Source organism: Arvicanthis niloticus, chromosome 23 (assembly GCF_011762505.2).
Source record: "Arvicanthis niloticus isolate mArvNil1 chromosome 23, mArvNil1.pat.X, whole genome shotgun sequence".
In the NCBI taxonomy this organism is placed as follows: Eukaryota; Metazoa; Chordata; class Mammalia; order Rodentia; family Muridae; genus Arvicanthis; species Arvicanthis niloticus.
Window position 1 is genome coordinate 14,621,285 of NC_133430.1, and position 19,342 is coordinate 14,640,626.

At 43.1% G+C, this 19,342-nt stretch overlaps 1 pseudogene across 1 annotated transcript; it reads left to right on the forward strand.

Moving 5' to 3' along the window:
* Positions 1-496: 496 nt before the first annotated feature.
* On the forward strand, positions 497-9,136 carry LOC143436623 (serine protease inhibitor A3C-like; annotated as a pseudogene). Its single transcript, XR_013106516.1, has 3 exons — positions 497-863; positions 2,926-5,996; positions 7,827-9,136. The product of XR_013106516.1 is annotated as a serine protease inhibitor A3C-like (transcript).
* Positions 9,137-19,342: the final 10,206 nt, after the last annotated feature.

Here is a 19,342-nt window from a genome sequence, read left to right on the forward strand (position 1 = left end):
GGTTTTCTAAGGGGGGGGGGAATGGGGAAAGGGGATGGCATCTGAAGTGTAAATAAAATATCTAATAAAAAAAAAAGAAAAAAAAGAAAATAAATAAATAAATACACACATACAAAATGGAGACACACACACACACACACACACACACACACACACAAAAAGAATGAAGCCTCAGTCTTATCAGCAAGCCAGGACATTCACTGAGGCAGATAGCCATGCACAGATGGGAACAGACTGGCCCTTTTGGTGATAAGGTCCTGATGACAAGATGCTTCCCAGCAAGCTCAGCTTCTAGGAAGGCTGGGCTTCTCTTGGCTCTTCCTACACAGATATGAACTTGACTTCAGAAAGTGCCAGACTGCAAAAGGTCACTTGGAAGAATGACATCAGGGAATAGTTTAGCATGATGACAACTTCTGGCAATAAGTAACCCAAACACAGAGGAACCACTACTGCAGGGCAATAGTTTATGATAGTGAGAGACAGAGATAAGTCATGGAAGTGCCTGGGATCTGAGGCAGGGGCATGAATCCCTAGGATGAGATTCTCAAAGTTGGGTGAATGATTTATCTGAGACATCTGCAACCACTCAGTGCCAATCATGGGACATAAGCAATGGATGAGGCAGGAAAGTGCCTCCCTATGAACTTAACCTTCTCCCTGGGAAAGCTTGACCATTACAACACAGCATTCCAGAAGCATGCAGGGAAAACAAACATGGACACAGCAAGAGCAGAAGTGAGGCAGCTCCACATGAGCCGAGAATTCAAGGAAATGAGCAACTGAGCTGTGCAAATGGACACAGAGCCTGGGCTCTCAGGAGCTGACAGCAAGAGCCAAGGTCCTGAGGCAGGATACCCATGGTAAGTTAGAGCAACAGGAAGGCGGGGACAGATGGTTCCAGAAGATTGATAAGAAGCAGATCATGCAATGCAGAGCATAGGATTCCTCCTACACATGTTAGGGCCATGAGACGTCTCAGTGCGAGTGAAGAAATCAGATGGATCTTTGCAAAAAAGTCCAACGACTCAGTGAGTAGAGGAAAGAAAGTTCAGGCTTTAATAAAGCAGACCCCATGCTTCAATGTAGCCTTGCTTGGGATGATTCAGAGGGAAGGTTAAAGACTCCACCAGGGCCCATGGAGCAGCCTTGTCCTGTAAATCAAACCTGAAATGAGATGGATCTGAAAGCTCAAGGTTCTGATGGGCTTTGGGACGATGTTAGGTTTTTGCAAGGTAAATCTGTTAAATATGGCATGGGACACAGTGGGGGGACAAAATGAAGGGCCAAGAAAGCCTGCCCATGTGCTCTCAGACCATGTGTTGGCACCTTGGCAGAATATGTCAAGATCAGTGAGAATCTGATAATCAAATATGGCATTTGCTGCCTGTTGAGAGTGTCAATCTTATATTGTGGCCGCGATGCATCGCAGTCAAAAAGATGGTGGTGAGTGTTCATGACAGTTCAAGTTCTGAGGTGGGAAAGAGACTTAAGGAGACAAGCAGGTGGAGTGGAAGCTTCCAGTGTGGAATGGGAAGAGCCCAGGACTGAGCAAGTGAGAGAGACAGAGCAAGCAGAAGAAAGAACCCTGAACAGTAGAGAACAGTAGAGAACTTCAGAGGAAGGAGAACATGGGAGAGACATGGGGAAAGTGTGGGGGAATACCACCAAGAGAAAGAGTCCATTAACTTAGGAACCGAGACACATGGGGGGTGGGAAGCTCTAAGTGCTGTAGTGACAGAGTCTCACTCTGAGGATGTCCCTCAAAAGAGAGAGAATCTTCAGAAAGACGCTCAGCATCACGGGTGACAAGCATCCCTTTACTCAGCGTGACTGTCCAGGAGTGCAACAGGGAGCTGCCTGAAGCCCCCGCTGGGCTTTTGTTCAGTAGGATCCAAGATTGCAAAAAGATAGAGAGACAGCAGGCTCCAATGATCCAGTGAGGGAGACAGACACTGATGAGGCAGGTACACAATGTCTCTTAAACAAGTAGGGTTGGAGCCATGAGTGGACAGAGTAGGGAGATGCCTCAGTTATGTTTTCTGTTGTTGTTGTGAAACACCATGACCAGTAAGCAAGAAGGAGAGGAAAGGGTTTCCGTGGTTACACAATCTTCAACATTGAAAGGAATCAGGATAGGAACCCAAACAGGGCAGAAACCTGGAGGCAGGAGCTGATGCTAGGTCCATGGAGGGGTGCTGCTTACTGGTTTGCTTTACTTGGCTTGCTCAGCCTGCTTACTTATAAAGCCTCAGGACCACCAGCCCCAGAGATGATAGCACCCAAAATGGACTGAACTTGGTCCATTAATATAATTAGGAAAATGCCCTACAGGCTTGCCTACAACCAGATCTTATGAAGGCATTTGTCACTTAAGATTCCTTCCTCTCACCGTGACCATAGTTTGTGTTGAGTTGACATAAACCTAGGCAGCACATGGCACTTCAGGGGATAGGGCCCTGTGAAAGGCGCTCAGTATTCTGTCCTGGTTTTAGAAACATATATAAGCCAGGAAGCAGTGATGTCATTAAACTAGGGAACTTCATGGGTAAAAAGAAATTTTTAGTGTAGAATCAAAGTAATGTAGATCTCTCTTTCTCTCCTCCCCCTTCTCTCTCTCTCCACACACACACACACACACACACACACACACACACACACACACACACACAAAGTGTGCAAGAGAAGAAGCAAAATATCAGAGGGTAAAAAAGTTTTCATATGACCTCATGGCAGGATGCATTGAACTGAATTAAGCTGTCTGTCCTGAAGGAGAACTATGTGCCCCAGTCTGAAATTCCAGATTTTGTGAGAATATTAGGGTATCTCTTGGAAAACTGGAATATGCTATACATAATATTCTCTTCAAGTATGCAGAAAATCACCATTAGACTTCGTTTATCAAGATGAATTTCTTCTTTTTAGGGCCTGCAATCCATTTTGGTGACAGTGGCTTTGCACCTAACACCTGCCTGATGAGTGTCTCTCAACCCACTGTTGATACAACCTACATGGCTCTCATCCTGAAGGCAGTAAGGCCCTTCACTCTGAAGCCATTTTCTGTGACAATGATTCAAGAACACAGATTTCCAATGCCCAAATTCCACATTCCAACATGAAAGCAGTTTCACAGAAGACTTTAAAGCGTTACAAAACTAAGACCAAGAAGCACAGAGGTGTACCCTTTGTGAAGTGACTTGGGAAGCCCAGAACAGAGGTTAGCTGCAGCTCTTCCTGGTGACAAGTGGGTCACGACTGGTGCCCTGTCTTTTTGTCTTGACTGCTCACCTGTCCCATACTGACCTTTGAACTATTGAGGAAACAGAAGCCACAATGAGGACATCCAGTGGGCCTGTTGTTTACAACACTACTAGGAGTTTCCCACCAGGAGGTGTTTCTGCAAGATAGAGCCTGCAAATGATTCTTACCACAAATCATTCTGTCTGTCCATCTCAAGTGTGAGCACAGAGCACAGCTTTTTGTGATCAGCATTTTGTAAGAGGAAGGAAGAGTTTCTGGGGATAAATGAATGACAAACCCTCACATCAGGACTCAGCTACCACAGTTACTGGCAGCTGGCTTCAGCTGTGCAGGTAATGCCAAAGAAATCTTTCTAGGGACAGAGGAAGGATCCTTCCCAGGAGTTGTGTTACTGCCTATGACCTTCAGTCTTGGTTTGGAGGAGGTGAGAAATTATTCTCAGGGAACAGGAGATAAATCAGAGGACATTTTTGAAGTGCATCAAACTCTTCTCTCTTGTTTCTTCATGGCTATGGAAGTTGCAGATGCCATGGGCTAGGCTCCAAGAAAGTGAACTGAGTCTGTTCCTTCTGACCCTACACAGGGGGAAATACTGACATATTGTCTAGTCCAGGTGCTGATGCAGGAGACAGGAGGGGACAGGACTGTTAGGGAGTCTGTCTGGGAGAGGTGGCATCACTGCCAGGCTCACATCAGACAGGAGATACCTCGGAATCAGGGACCACAAACCCTTGGTAAATCCATGGCCAAAAAAGGTGCTACATTCTAATCTATCAAGAAAAAGAAGACACTCAGCCACTGATCCAGGTCTTCTACATAAACAGAATAGCCTGTTTTCTGTGGAAGTCATTTTGAAGTACAGTATTGTTGAATGATTTTCCAAAAAAGGGTTGCAGAGGATGAAGGCAGCTGAAGCTCTGGGCTCCACTGCAGACATATCACAGCCCTGGGGACATGAGGCAAAGCTTCAACACCTCCATTCCCTGCTCTCCATTCTCCTACACTCTTCCAGTCTCCTCTCCCCTCCATCCTCTCCTTGGCTCCCTCTTCCTATCCCCTCTTTCCCCTCCTATTGTCCTGCCCCCTCTTCCTTGCACTTCCTCACTCCTCCTTCTCCCATAATACATCTTGTCCCCTCTTTTTCCTACCCTTCCTTGCCTATCTATTCCTCTCTCATCTACTTTCCCATCTGAACTCCTGTAGAGCATGGACAGAGGCTACAGTTGGGCAGCCATGTTTACCATGATCACAGGATTCATCTGTGTTCAATACTGATGTGAAGTATGGATGAGTTAGCCGTCTCCATCTCCACTGTCATATCTGTGATGGGCCAGACACTTTTGCCAATTATGCCACTGGCCTACACAACAGGTTTCCCTGGGAGGTCTAGATAGAGGCTTGCCACCACACAGGCACCCTAACATTCAAATTGAAGTCTGGTACAGGTATCAAAGACTTGAAATTTTTCTTTTTCTTCTGGTCAGGAGGCCTTCCAGTCCTTAAGCCATGTAGTACCCTGGCAAGGTTGAAAGGACATCTCCACTTGGTCTTTCTAATAGCTGTTCTCAGTGGTGACAAGGCTTTGTCACTGAGCCAGATGTCTCCTGTATTTCCATGTAGTTAATCTTCCTACTCCCAGATAGATACACTAGATTCAGCAATAAAAATTCATCCAAGGTTCCTTCCTTCAGTCTGGACTGGAGCTTGTTGATAGGAGAGGCCACGAGTGCTTAGAAAAAGGGCTCCCTGCCATCTAGTGGGGCCTTACTCCAATCCAGAAAGAGAGAAGAGACATTAGGATTACATGTGGTTTGTGCCCAGCTCCAGATTTTTCTCTTCTTTTATCTGTGAGGCTGGAATGACCCTCCCCTTTTATGGAAGCTGGTTCTCTTAAATAGAAAAAATTAACTTCTGCAATAGCATTTTCTCCATGGTAGGAGGGAGCACATGATACAGTACTGCCATCTGAGTGTCCAGCACTTCAGGTGGGCAGGCACAGAGGCAGGAAGGGCAGTAGAGCAGGACACAATGGCCCCCTGTGGAAGAACTAGGAGATGGTCAGAGCACCAGCTGGTCCTCCCAGACTCAAAGAATGTTTTCCTTTCATCCTGGAGAACAGAGAAGATGGCCTTCATTGTAGCTCTGGGGATTTTGGTGGCTGGGATCTGCCCTGCTGTCCTCTTCTGCTCAGGTGGCCCACTGGGAAGAAATACTGAAGTCTACAAAGACCAAGATACTTGAAGACAAATGTCTAAAACTGGCCTCCGTCAATCCTGACGTTGCCTTCAGCCTCTACAAGAAGCTGGCTTTGGAGAATCCAGATAAAAACATTGTTTTATTCCCCACTTAGAATTTCAATTGTGTTGGTCTCCCTGGCCCTGGGAGTGAAATACAACATCCTGGAAGTGATTCTGGAAGGTCTCAAGTTCAATGTCACAGAGATCCTTGAGGCAGACATCCACCAGGGCTTTGGGCACCTCCTACAGAGGCTCAGCCAGTCAGGGGACCAAGTATAGATCTGCACATGTAGTGTCATGCTTATTGAAAAGTACCTGCAGATCCTGGCAGAGTTCAAGGAGAAGGCAAGGGCTCTGTACGGGGCTGAGACCTTCACAGCCAACATCCAGCAGCCCTGTGAGGTCAGAAATGTCATCAATGACTATGTGAGGAATCAGACCCAGGGAAAGATCAAGAGCCTGGTCTCAGACCTGGATGTGAAGACATTCATGCTGATGGTGAGTTTTGCCCTCTTTAGAGGTGAGTGGTCACTGGTTGGCAAATGAAGGGAGAGGATGTTGCTGGGAACCTTTGTCCTTACACTGACCAAGAGAGAGGAGGTGTGCACAGCCTCAGAGCCATGTGTGTCTAACTGCTAAAATCCACAGCCCTTATTTCTCCTCTGAGATTTTTTAGTCATTGACGTAATTCTGGAATTTGCCCAAGAGAAACACTGAGCTGTCACTCTTCCAAGGTTGATCTGGGCTGTGACTTAAACTTCCTGACTAGCTGAATGCCACATCTTCCACTGCTAGTCTGAGCTGAGTATCCAGAATCCTTGGCTACTCAGTACACAAACGGAATCCCTCTGTCTGCCTAGGGCAGGCATTTCTGATATGCTAGGACAAAAGTATCCATCCCTCCTGGAGAGCCTCAGGCTCTAGCAGGCTCCAGGTGGCCTGGGAGTTCTTGACCTAATGGAGCCCAACTACACTAATCTTAACAGGGAAAAGAACATAACATGGAACTAGTGAAGAGCCCTTGGGAAAGCTCCTATATAGGACTTCTCCCCTGAGCCTATTGTGTAACAAGCTGGTCTTGGGAATGGAGATGCAGAGATTGGGAAAATCCATTATAGAAGGGGAAGTGTCAGCCAGGCAATGGTCTGTGTTTACTGTCTGGCTGCTTCATAGAATTTTACTTTTATAAAATAATTAACCAGGCTGCCTGTAGCCTTGGAGTCTCATGACACATTCTTAAGGTAGGGAATCTACTGGGATTTGGGAGCCTGATAGTTGCAGACTCACCAGGAGATGTTATGGGTAAAGGTAGTCAGGGAAATCCAGGATTTAACACATCCGCTGGGATACTGATCAGGAGCAAGGTGACAGAAATTGCTGCTTGACAGATGTCATGATGTAACCAGACCTGAGGTGGATATGGGGCTAATTAAAGTTAGTCTGGGATACATGGAGGGCAGCCTGCCTAGCTATAGGCAGAAAATCAGGTGACAATGGACAGAAATATAGGAGAGGAGGTCACGGCAATGGAGGACAGAGGACAGGAGAACAGAAGGGCAGGATGCCACCAGAGCTTCTGTGGGCAGGGAATGGTGGAAGCAGAGTGTCAGCCTGAAGGATTAGACTGCAGGACATGACTCTCTCAGCTCTCCCAGGGACACAAGCTCAAGTGCTGCTTGGTGTGAGGTGTGATGTATGTCTAGGCTGTGAGATGCCAAGAGCAAGAAATTGTTTCCCTATCAGGTCCCACAGTGTGTTGGTTGTGTGGACATAGAATAAGAATCAAAGATAAACGAGAGTAGATATCTGTGATTTTGTGGGGTGGCCATAGCCCATGTGTTGAATGAGGACTCATTACCCATGTCTTAGCCCACAGTCTACAGGACTGTGGTCTGATTACAATTAAGGAGAACAAACTCTCGGATTTTTTTTTTATTTCCTCTGAAACCTGTGTCACAAGCCATTGGCTTCTAGAAATGGCTTCCCTGGGGAAGACAGGACCCCCAAGTCTTCCCAGGCTCCAGTCTCACCACCTTCGCTCTGGTCTCTCTTACACACTTGATCCCAGATCCCTGAAGGTGTTAGGAGCTAAAGTAGCCAGGGTGTCATTTTGAGGTCCCCCTTTCAAACCAAGCCTGGAGACAATGCTCCTACCAGCAGTTTAACCAAATACCTGAGTTTTTTCCAGTTCAGTGTATGCCACACTGAGGGACACTCTGAGTGACCAAAGATGCATGGATTGCTGTCACAACTCAGAAGTTGAGCATAAATGGAAATGAAATGGCATGTCTGCAGTTGTTACAATCTGATTGTTTTCTTCTTCTTTAGGCAAATGGAATATGACATGTGACCCTCTTGACACAATCATGGGTAAATTCTTTCCAGACAGGAGGAGGCCTGTGAAGGTGTCCACTATGAAAATTAAGGACCTGATCACACCCTACTTCCAGGATGAGAAGCTGAAATGCACTGTGGTATTCTGAAAGGCAATGACAAGGCCATGTTTATCCTCCCTGACCAGGGCAAGATGCAGCAAGCGGAAGCCAACTTACAACCAGAGACACTGAGGAAATGGAGGAAATCTTTGAGGTCTAGGTGCATGTCCGCAGAACCCAGAACTGTCATGGACCCCTGTACTGTTATTGCTTTGATGGCCGGTGTCCCTGTACCTCAGATTCTCACATTTATCCAGTGTAATGGTTAAAGTGTCAGAAGGGGATAGGTGGAGTTGACTTGAATTCCCCTCCTCTGTCTCAGTTGTTTGAGGCCTGATTTTCCTGTGGCTTTTGTTGTTGACAAGAGATCTGTTCAAATAAGGAGCTGAGGGTTCCCGTGTCTTTAACAAGCTGTAAATGACAAGGAGACTTGAATGAGTTTTTGGAAAGCAGACAGAATTGTCATGAGATATCACCTTTGAGAATCAGCTGAGTCCCGTGTAGTCCTCTCATTCTCCATCCATAGAATGGTGACTTGAAGACCTACTGTGTCCTGAGCTCCAATTTAGAATCTGAGAGAGTATCAGAGAATGGGCAAAAATTCTCACCCTTGTGGGCTATCTTGTAATTGAGGAAGAGACAGTAGGGGAATGAAAATAGAACTGATCATTATTTGGTAAGATGAAGATGATGGTGAGTTTCAGTGGTTGAAGTGGTGAGGTTGAGAAGGACAACCAATGGTAAGGAAAGCTGGAGTCTGATGCAGTGTCCAGTTCTGAATAGAACCGTCACTAGGTGATGTCGGCAGGTCAGCATGACAGGGAAGGACTGCATTTGTGGATCTAGGAGGAAAGCATTCTACTAGAAAGTTCTCCTAGAAATTCAAAGAACAGCTACAACCAAACCAGGTTGTCTGTCCACTGTACACACTCTCAGTCACTGATGGATAGTTAATATACATTAGGAAGGATAAATCCTCATGGTCTCGGCATGAGTGGAAAGCTGGCTCTGCTCAAGTGAGAGAGGAGCTTGAGAATTCTATTCCTGAGACATAAGTCACTTGAGTTGGGCACAGATTCCAGTGATTCCTAGATATTATCTAGGTGATGAACCCTCTAAAGGGAGAGACCCAGTGTGCAATAGAGGTGACAGACTGTGGAGAGGAAGATATATCAGTGGAAACACTGCAGTTCATTGAATTTGAACATCTGGAAACTTCCTGTGTGGCTTAGTGATTTTTATATGATGAACATCCATTTTGTACAAATTTAACACTGGGAAGTGGGTGAAAGTTGGGGTTAAAAGGGGCTTTCAAAACACCGTGTGTCTTGCCCATATTTCCTTGCTTCTGCTGAATGACCAACAAGGTATCACTGTAGTCTGACACATAATGATCTGGAGACTTTGTCCAAACAACCGGACAGAGGAACTTTTCATGTGCTCATGTCCACACATCAATAGTCAGAGAATATCTACCATGGAGCACAATGGGAACCATTGAATAGTAGAGACAGGAATGATAAGAACCATTGAGCTCCTGGCTTCTCTTCCATACTCATGCTTCCCCAATCAACCACATCAGAAAACTAATTCAAAATTCAAGCATATAAGAGCACTGTTCCATCAGGTGATGTGTGGTTGCCTAAGCACAAGAGGGCTGGAATTCAAAGGCTTCCTGTGCAGCAGTAGGAATGGAGAATGGTGCAGTCTTTGAAAAGGTAGATGCAGCAATCACACTGTAGGCAGGTACTCAGAGGAACAGGAAGCAAGGACATGGCAGGCACCACCATGTTTCTTCATAGTAAGGAGAGGGTTTGTGACTCAAGTGTCCCCAACTGACGCATGGACAAGCAGAGCTTGCTCAGGCCACAGACTATTACTACATTAGACAAACAAAAGAGATGCCATTTCCTGCTGCCCTGTTTGTGAGTCTGCCAATATGCTTACAGGGAAAGAAGCCAGACTCACTGGGGCTTGTGTCATGTGACCCATAGACATGTGATATCCCGAATGGGAATTCATTTACATGCAGAGTGTTCTAATGGTTGTGGGGAGCTATGGGGACAGGAAAAGAGTGACTCATCAATGGTTATCCAACACAATATGTTGAGAAATGACGACAGTAGTTTGAAGCTAGACACTGGAAAATGATGTGGGTGGATGGGCAAGCATACAACTCCCAGGCAGGAATGAAGTATGAGTCCCAAGGGGAGGTTCTCTGAGCTTTAAGGATGTGAAAAGGCTGGGCAGCAGAGGAAAGGCCCAGCTGCAGGGGGAACTTTTGTGAAGTACTGAGTGGGGGACATCAGGCTCTGCCCAGAGTCTGTGGGAGAGGGAACAGAGCTCCTCTGTGTCACCCCCAGGCCTGCTGAGGAGAACATGGCCAGCTGCAGCGCCTTCTCACTAGTTCCCTGGCTTTGCCCTTTAAAATGAGGAGAAACTGAAGTGTGCTTTGTGTCATCTCATCCACTCCTCCATCTGGGGCCAAGAGGAAATAGGTGAGAGTGAGTTCAAGGTCATTAGGGCAACCTAATAAGGCACTGTGTCAAAACAACACAACACAACACAAAACAAAAAAGGATTATGTACATGGATGAACACACACATACACATTCACAAACACACAGGCAAACATTGCACACCTGCTCAACGATGACTCAATGGTAGGACATTTTTTATGTGCCAGGCTCTGAGTTCAAGTTCCAGTTCTCTTTCCCAAAGGAAAACCCATCTTATGAGGACTGTGGACATAATTAGTGACATTTTTACTGTGTTCCAGGGTCAACATTTTGACTTTTCTGTCACTGACAAACAGCTTGAGGGATTTTGTTGTGTGAGGAAAGGGCTGTGCACCCAGCTCCCTTCATATCTGACAGCTGTGTGACATTGTGAGCTCCCAGAACTAAGTGACAGCATACTTCAAAATGTCTGCTTTTATGGTATCTGAGTCTATATGGTGGAGGAGAGGAAAGGTTCTTGGTTGGTTGGTAGGTTGGTTGGTTGGTTGGTTGGTTGGTTGGTTGGTTGGAACAAGATGTCCCTTGCTGACTTTGAACTTACTTTGTAGACCAGGCTGGCCTTTACCTCAAAGATATGACTGCCTGTGCCTCTTGAGGGATGGGATTAAATGTATGTGCCACCACTGCCCAGCTTGGAAAAATTCTTAGAAATCGAGTGTGTAGATTTTACTTTAAAAACTTTCATAAAGATTAAAGTGATAGAGAGATGATACATACATACATACACACACACACATATAATTGTATGTATGTCTTTTATATGTACATACATATATGGGAAACAACAAATGTACATATATACATATCACATATATGTCATATGTATTAGTCAGGGTTATCTAGAGTCACAGAACTTATGGAATGTCTCTATATATTAAAGGCAATAATTGGAATGACTTACAAGCAGTCCAACTAACTCAACAATGAGAAGCTCTGAATGGGAGTCCAAGAATCTAGTAGCTGCTCAGTCCCACAAGGCTAGGTGTTTAAGTCTGCCTTCTGTCTAAGCTCAAATCCTGATGTGCTGGCAAGTAAGTGAAAGCAGGTGAAAAAGAGAGCGCGTTCTCTCTTCCATTGTCCTTATGTAGGGCTCCAGTAGAAGGTATGGCCCAGATTAAAGGTGTGTACCACCACACCTGGATTTGAAATTTACTGTGTCCCACACTGGCATTCGACTCAGAGATCTGCATGGTGCTGTCTCCTGGGATTAAAGGTGTGTGTACTTCAGGACACCTGGCTCAGAGGCTCCTCTCTGTCCTTAGTCAGCCAGATCATTTTATTCTACCCCTGGACCCAAGCCAGATGAGGAAGAACCAGGGAAGCAGTTGCTGAGGTTTATCCTCTTCCTCTAACTACATACTCACTTTTGTGCATCTGAGTGTCAAGTCCTACTGACTGGTCATTTTCAATCATTAGGCTCATATAAAGCGACCACCAGCATAATGTCCATCAGCACAAGCTGCATCCTATCCCTCCAGGTTCCACTGTCCAGCCACAGCTCTGCTTGCCTCCATCAGGCCCTCTGCCCAAGGAATATTCAGGTTAGATCCCTTCCTATCCCAATCTCCTGCCTCTAAATTATCCTGGAGCATGTCTAGCTGCCCTGAATATGCACTGCATTCTGAATACCATTGTCTAGCCCAAGGCTGTTCACCTGAGCCCCACTGCACCAGAAACACCTGGTCAGGTCCACCTTCATGGATATATTCTACACCGAGAACATACAGGGACAGTGAGAAGTCCAGCATAAGAACATAATAAACAAGAACCAGGACAATGTGGCATCTCCAGAGCACAGCTACTACAGTAGGCACTGGATATCCTAACACAACCAAAGCTCCAGAGAATGACCTTGCATCCAATCTGATAAGGGTGGTAGAGGCCCTTAAATAGGAAATGGATAAATCCCTTAAAAATATAGAAAAGTATAATTAAACAGATGAAGGAAATGACTAAAACTGTTCAAGACCTGAAAATACAAATAGAAGCAATAAAGAAACACAAACGAAGGCAATTCTTGAGTGGAAACATAGGGAAGAGAACAGGAACAACAGACACAAACATCACCAACAGAATACAGGAGATGGAAGAGAGAATCTCAGGAGTAGAAGCTATAATAAAAAAATTGATGCAGCAGTCAAAGAAAAATTTAAATCTAAAAAATTCCTAACACAAAACACCCAGGAAATCTAGACGTCTATGAAAAGATATAAACTAAGGATACTGGGAATAGAAGGGGAGGTGTCCTTAGCTCCAAGGCACAGAAAATAATTTTAACACAATTATCTTGCATGAGAATGCAAAAGATAGTTCTTCTATGGGACATTAGACAGTGGCTCTGTGAATGAAGAACTGCTCTACTGTTCCCCATGGTGGGTCCCAAGGAAGAGAAATGAGCTATGGTCTTAATCTATTTATTGTCATGGTGGAAAACAGATGAAACTATACCCCAGTATTTTCAGTGCAGGCCAGAGATTAAACACCATTTATCAAAGAGGAGGGTCTGGGAAGGAATGTTTAATTGGCTACGCATCTCTGGCCTTTACGTACCTCATTAATATGACAATCTGTCTTGAGGCTTCATGGCTGTAGTCACACCCTCTACCTGTGGAGGCACTAGGGGGCATAGTCTCATGTGACTAGCAGGCCCTACTCTATGGAGGTCTTCAGCCTCCTGTCAGGAGCCTGGAGTCTGGGAGCATGGCGAAATGCATGCCATACTTTGTGGTCACCTGAGGTCTCCAGGAGATTTCTAGTGTTGTCCTTTCATGGTTCTACAAACATTGATGCAAAAAATACTCAATAAAATACTCACAAACGACCAAAGAACATATCCAAAACATCATCCACCATGATCAAGTAGGCTTCATTTCATGGATGCAGGGGGTGGGGCACAATATACAAAAATCCATCAAAATAACCTACTGTATAAACAAACTGAAAGAAAAAAAAATCACACGATCATCTCAGTAGATGCTGAAAAAGTCTTTGATGAAATCCAATACCCCTTCATGATAAAAATCTTGAATCAGTCAGGGGTACAAGGTGCATACAGAAACAAAATAAAAGTACCCAATCTGCACCAAACTAATAGCCAACATAAAATTAAAAGGAGAGAAACTTGAAGCAAGTCCACTAAAATCAACTCTGCCCTTTCTCTTTGCAACTATTCAAAATAGTACTTGAAGTTCTAGCTACAAAAATAAGACAACAAAAGGAGATCAAGGAATACAAATTGGAAAGGAAGAATTCAGAGTACAGCTATTCATAGATGATACGACATTATACATTGGTGTGCCCAGAATTCTACCAGAATACTTTTACAGTTGATAAACATTGTTAACAATGTGACTGGATATAAAATAAACTAAAATAAATTTATTTTAGTTTTTCGATTGGGTTATTTGGTATTTTGGAGTCTATGCTTTTGAATTCTTTCTATATTTTGGACACTAGCCCTCTATCAGATGTAGGGTTATTAAGGATATTTTCCCAATCAATAGTTTGCCAATTTCTCCTATTGATGGTGTCTTTTGACTTACAGAAGCTTTTCAGTTTCATGAGGTCTCATTTATAAATTGTTGATCTTAGAACCTAAGCCATTAATGTTCTGTTTAGAAAAATTTCCCCTATGCAATGCATTTGAAGATATCTCCCACTTACTCTTCTATTAGGTCCAGTGTATCAGGTTTTATGTTGAGGTCCTTGATCCAGTTGAACTTGAACTTTGTGCAAGGAGATAAGAATGGATCAATTTGCATTCTTCTACATGCAGACCACCAGTTAGACCAGCACCATTTATTGAAGATGCTTTCTTTATTCCAAATAAGAGTTTTGTCTTCTTTGTGAAAATCAAGTGTCCATAGGTGTGTTAGTTTATTTCTGGGCCTTCAGTTCTATTCCATTGATAGACCTGTCTGTCTCTGTACCAATACCATACAATTTTAATCACTACTTTGATGACAGCTTCTATTTCCTTAGAGATTATGGTACTGTTTAGATAGTTTACCTGATCTTGAATTAATTAATGTGGTATATGTCTAGAAAATCATCAATTTCGTCTAGATTTTCCAGTTTTGTCAGGTATAGACTTTTGTAGTAAGATCTGATGAGTCTTTGAATTTTCTCAGTTTCTGTTGTTATGTTTCCCTTTTCATTTCTGATTTCTTTTAATTTGGATACTGTCTTTGTGCCCTTTAGTCAGTTTGGCTGAGGGTTTATCTATCTTATTGATTTTCTCAAAGAACCAGTTCTTGGTTTTGTTGATTCTTTGTATTGTTCTTTTTGTTTCTAATTGGTTGATTTCAGCCTGGCGTTGGGCTATTTCCTGCCATCTCCTTCTCTCAGGTGTGTTTCCTTCTTTTTGTACTAGAGCTTTCAGGTGTGCTATTGAGTTGATAGTATGGGATCTCTCCAATTTCTTTATGAAGACATTTAGTGTTATGAGTTTTCCTCTTAACACTGCTTTGATTGTATCTTATAAGTTTGGGTGTACTGTGCCTTCATTTTCATTGAATTCTAGAAAGTCTAAAATTCTTTTTTATTTCTTCCTTGGCCAAGTTATCATTGAGTAGAGTTGTGTGAGTATGTTCGTCTTTCTGTCATTTTCTTGTTACTGAAGTCTAGCTTTAGTCCACGGTGATCTCATAGGATGCATGGGATTATTTCAAACTTCTTGTATCTGTTGGGGCTTGTTTTGTGTCTGATTATATGGTCAATTTTGGAGAAAGTTTCATGAGGTGCTGAGAAGAAGGTATATTCTTTTGTTTTGCGATGAAATCTTCTGTGTATATCTGTTAAATCAATTTGGGTTCATAACTTCTGTTAGTTTCAGTGTGTCTCTGTTTAGTTTGTTTCCATGACCTGTCCATTGGTGAGAGTGGGTTGTTGAATTCTCCCACTATTATTGTGTGAGGTTCAATATGTGTTTTGAAATTTAGTAAAGTTTCTTTTATAAATGCGGGTGCCCTTGAATTTGGAGCATAGATGTTTAGAACTGAGACTTCATCTTGGTGGATATTTCCTTTGATGAGTATGAAGTGTCCTTTCTCATCTCTTTTGATTACTTTTGGTTGAAAGTCTATGTTATTGGATATTAAAATGGCTACTCCAGCTTGTTTCTTGGGGCCATTTACTTGGAAAAATGTTTCTGTAGCCCTTTACTCTGATGTAGTGTGTGTCTTTTTTGCTGAGGTATGTTTTTTATACATGGCAAAATGATGATGCTGTTTATGTATCTAGTCTGATACCTGTGTCTTTTTATTGGGGAATTGTGTAAATTGATGTTGAGAGATATAAAAGATGAATAAAAGTTACTTTCTGTTATTCTTATTTTTGGAGGTGGTATTATGTGTGTGTGATGCTCTTCTTTTGGGTTTGTTGTGAGGTGATTAATTTCTTGTGTTTTCTTGAGTGTAGCTACCCTTCTTATGTTGGACTTTTCCTTGTAGAATTCTCTGTAGGTCTGGATTAATAGAAAGATATTGTTTAAATTTGATTTTGTCATTGAATGTCTTGGTTTCTCCATTTATAGTGATTGATAGTTTTTCTGGCTATAGTAGTCTGGGCTGGCATCTGTGGTCACTTAGGGTATGCATGGTATCTGTCCAGAATCTTCTAGCTTTTAGTGACTCTATTGAGAAGTATGGTGAAATTCTGATATGTACTCCTTTATGTACATATCATATCATTTATGTACATAAGGGGCCTTTTCCCCCTTACTGCTTTTAATATTCTTTCTTTGTTTTGTACATTTTTTTACATTTTTGCTTAATTAAATGTACATTTTTATACATTTAATGTTTTGATTATTATGTGGTAGGAGGACTTTCTTTTCTGATCCAATTCATTGGATGTTCTGTAGGCTTTTTATACGTTTGTAGCCATCACTTCCTTTAGGTTAGAAAAGTTTTCTTCTATGATTTTGTTGAAGATGTTTTCTTGCCCTTGGACCTGTAAATATGCTCCCTCTTCTATTCCTGTTATTCTTAGGTTTGCTAGTTTCATTGTGTCACAAATTTTCTGGACATTTTTGGGTTAGAAATTTTTTTATACTTTGTAATTTTTGACTGATTTTTCAGAATCTTCTATGCCTGAGATTCTCTCTTCCATCTCTTTTATTCTGTTGGTCTGCTTCATCTGTAGCTCCTCATCTCGTTTCTAGATTTTCCCTCTCCAGGGTTGTCTCCATTTTTGTTTTCTTTATTGCCTCTATTTCCGTCTTTAGGTCTTGGAGTTCTTTGTTCAATTTATTCACCTGTTTGATTTTATTTCCTGTATTTCTTTAAGATACACATTTGTTTCCTCTTTAGGGGATTCTATCTGTTTGACTATGTTTTCTTGTATTTCTTTAAGGGAGTTATTTATATTCTCTTTAGTGAAACAGAATATAAATAACTCTTTCATCTTCATGATATGGGATTTTAAGTGGGAATCTTGTTCTTCAGGTGTGTTAGGGTATCCAGAGATTTCTGTCATAGGAGAATTGGATTCTGATGGTTCCAAATTACATGGTTTCTGTTGCTTATTTCCTTGTGCTTCCCTTGTGCCATCTTATTGTCTCCATTGATAACTGGCCTGGGTGTCTCAGACTGTAGCAGGCCTCCTGGGAGACAGGTAGAGCTATCTGTGTTTCCTAGGTTAGAGCAGGCCTTCTGGGAGGCATGCATTGCTGTCTCTGGTTAGGGAAGGCTGCCTGTGTCCCTGGTTAGAGCAGGCCTCCTGTGTTCCCAGTTACGGTAGACTTCCTGAGAAACAGGCAGGCTATGGGGTTTGGAAGGCAAGCACATTGCTGTGCCATGGCTGTATGTGAAGGCAAGACCAGAAAGGGGATGAGGCTCAGGCAGAGCTAGATAGATCCTGCTTCTGCTTGGCTCTGCAGGGGTCCCAGCTTGTGTGGATATTGGGCTGGAGGTCTCACTTGTGCCCCATGTTAGGGCAGACATTTTCAGAGAAGTCCAGGGTCAGGCACTCTGCTCTACCATGGGTGCAGGTGAATGCACAGAGTGGAAGGATTTTTACAAACTTAAAGAGAGCAATGCATTTGCCTATGGTGAAGCAGCAATCCTGAGAGGTAACAGATTTTGTCTCTGTATATAAAACTGTGGACGTTTGAATAAGAATTTGCTTATATATTTGAGTGTTTAGTTACCAGAGAGTGAAACTCATAAAAAGGATTAGAAAGACAAGGGTGTGTGGCTTTGTTGGAGGAAGTGTGTCAATATGGGTGGGCTTGGTGGTGTCAAAGCCTACACCAGGCTCAGTCTCAATTTCTGTCTCTGTGGTGTATCTCTACCTCTGTCTCTCTGTCTCTTTCTCTCTGTCTCTTTCTCTATTCCTCTCTCTCTCTCTCTCTCTCTCTCTCTCTCTCTCTCTCTCTCTCTCTCTTTCTCTCTCTCTTCTTTCAGACCAAACTGTAGCTCTCTGCTACTTCTCCAGCACCATGCCTGACTGCTACTGTGCTCTCTGCTATGGTGATAATAGACGAAGCCTCTGAAATTTCAAACCAGCCCTCAATTAAATGCTTTCTTTCATAAGACTTGCCTTGGTTATGGTTTCTTGTCATAGCATCAAAGTAATGACTATGAAAATTTTTTTTGACAAATTGTGGAAAAGTAAGGAAAACGTTATTGCTGACAGGCTGATCCTAGACTCTGGATAAGTTGACAAAGGAAAAGAACAAGCTCCCTGATAACATTAACCAACACACAGGACCTCAGAATAAGCTGAGGGACAACAATGCACTGAATGATAAAGTCAACCGGCTCCAGATGGGAACCAACCGTCTACAGGTCTCTAAATGCATGCTGGGAGACAATCCTCTCTCCAGCAGCCACAGAGCTCACACTGCAGAAATTCAAACTGAAGCCTTTACTGTAAGGTTGGCTGAACTACAGTGAAAATTCAAGTCCTAACGTCAGGAGTCAGCAGTAAAAGTAAGGGCAGCAATTGGTAAAGAATGGGATCCTGTGACATGGGATGGAGACTCCTGAGGATTCTGTTGAAACTAAGAACTATGAACTCTCAGATTCTCAAGGGGGCTAATTCACCCGAGTCAGTCTCTCCACTCCCACTCCTACCTCCTAAAATATTGCCTTTTCCAATTTTGATGGAGATAATTAATCCTTCACTGTCCAGTAAACCTGAAGTGATTTTTTCTTAAAGGAAAATCGGAGACATGTCTCTGTTTCTGTGTCTCTCTCTGTTTCTCTGTCTCTCTGTTTCTTTCTCTTTCTCTGTCTCTCTGTCTGTCTCTGTCTCTCTGTCTGTCTCTGGTTCTCTTTCTCCTAAAGATGACACCAGACAGGACAATACTGATGCGCCCTAGGGTCATTCCATACTGTCCTCTAGACCTATAAGCAGCCTTAAGGCTAAGTAGGCTCCTAGAAGTGAGGTAGGAAGTGTAGTCTATGGGGAGGGGCACTACTGCTGTGGGGTATCTACCGGAGAAGATTACTTGGACACTGGATTAAGCCGGTAGAAATCTTTATAGCTGGCTGGAGTCTACAATGGATGTTCAGGATGACGTTGTATCCCTAATCCTTTCTCAGTGTGAACATTTAAGCAGAAAAACTATAACCTGGATTGACATGATTCAGTTAAAAAGAATTTAGCCACAGACTGATAAAACCAAGAAGTAAGGTCTATTTATATATTTTTCTGCAACTGTGTATTTGATGGATTAGGTCTTTGTTTTCCTTTTGCCTGGTGATACTGTCTGCATGCTGAATTCCATAGCCTGAGTGTTACATCCATGATGGTTTAACTAGTGCTAGGGTCTGAGGCCTCCTAAGTTGTTGGGCCCTAGTAAAAGATGCTACTACAGATGTCAATGAGTTTGCTACTTGTCTTAGTTAAGGTTTTTATTGCTGTGATGAAACACTATGACCAA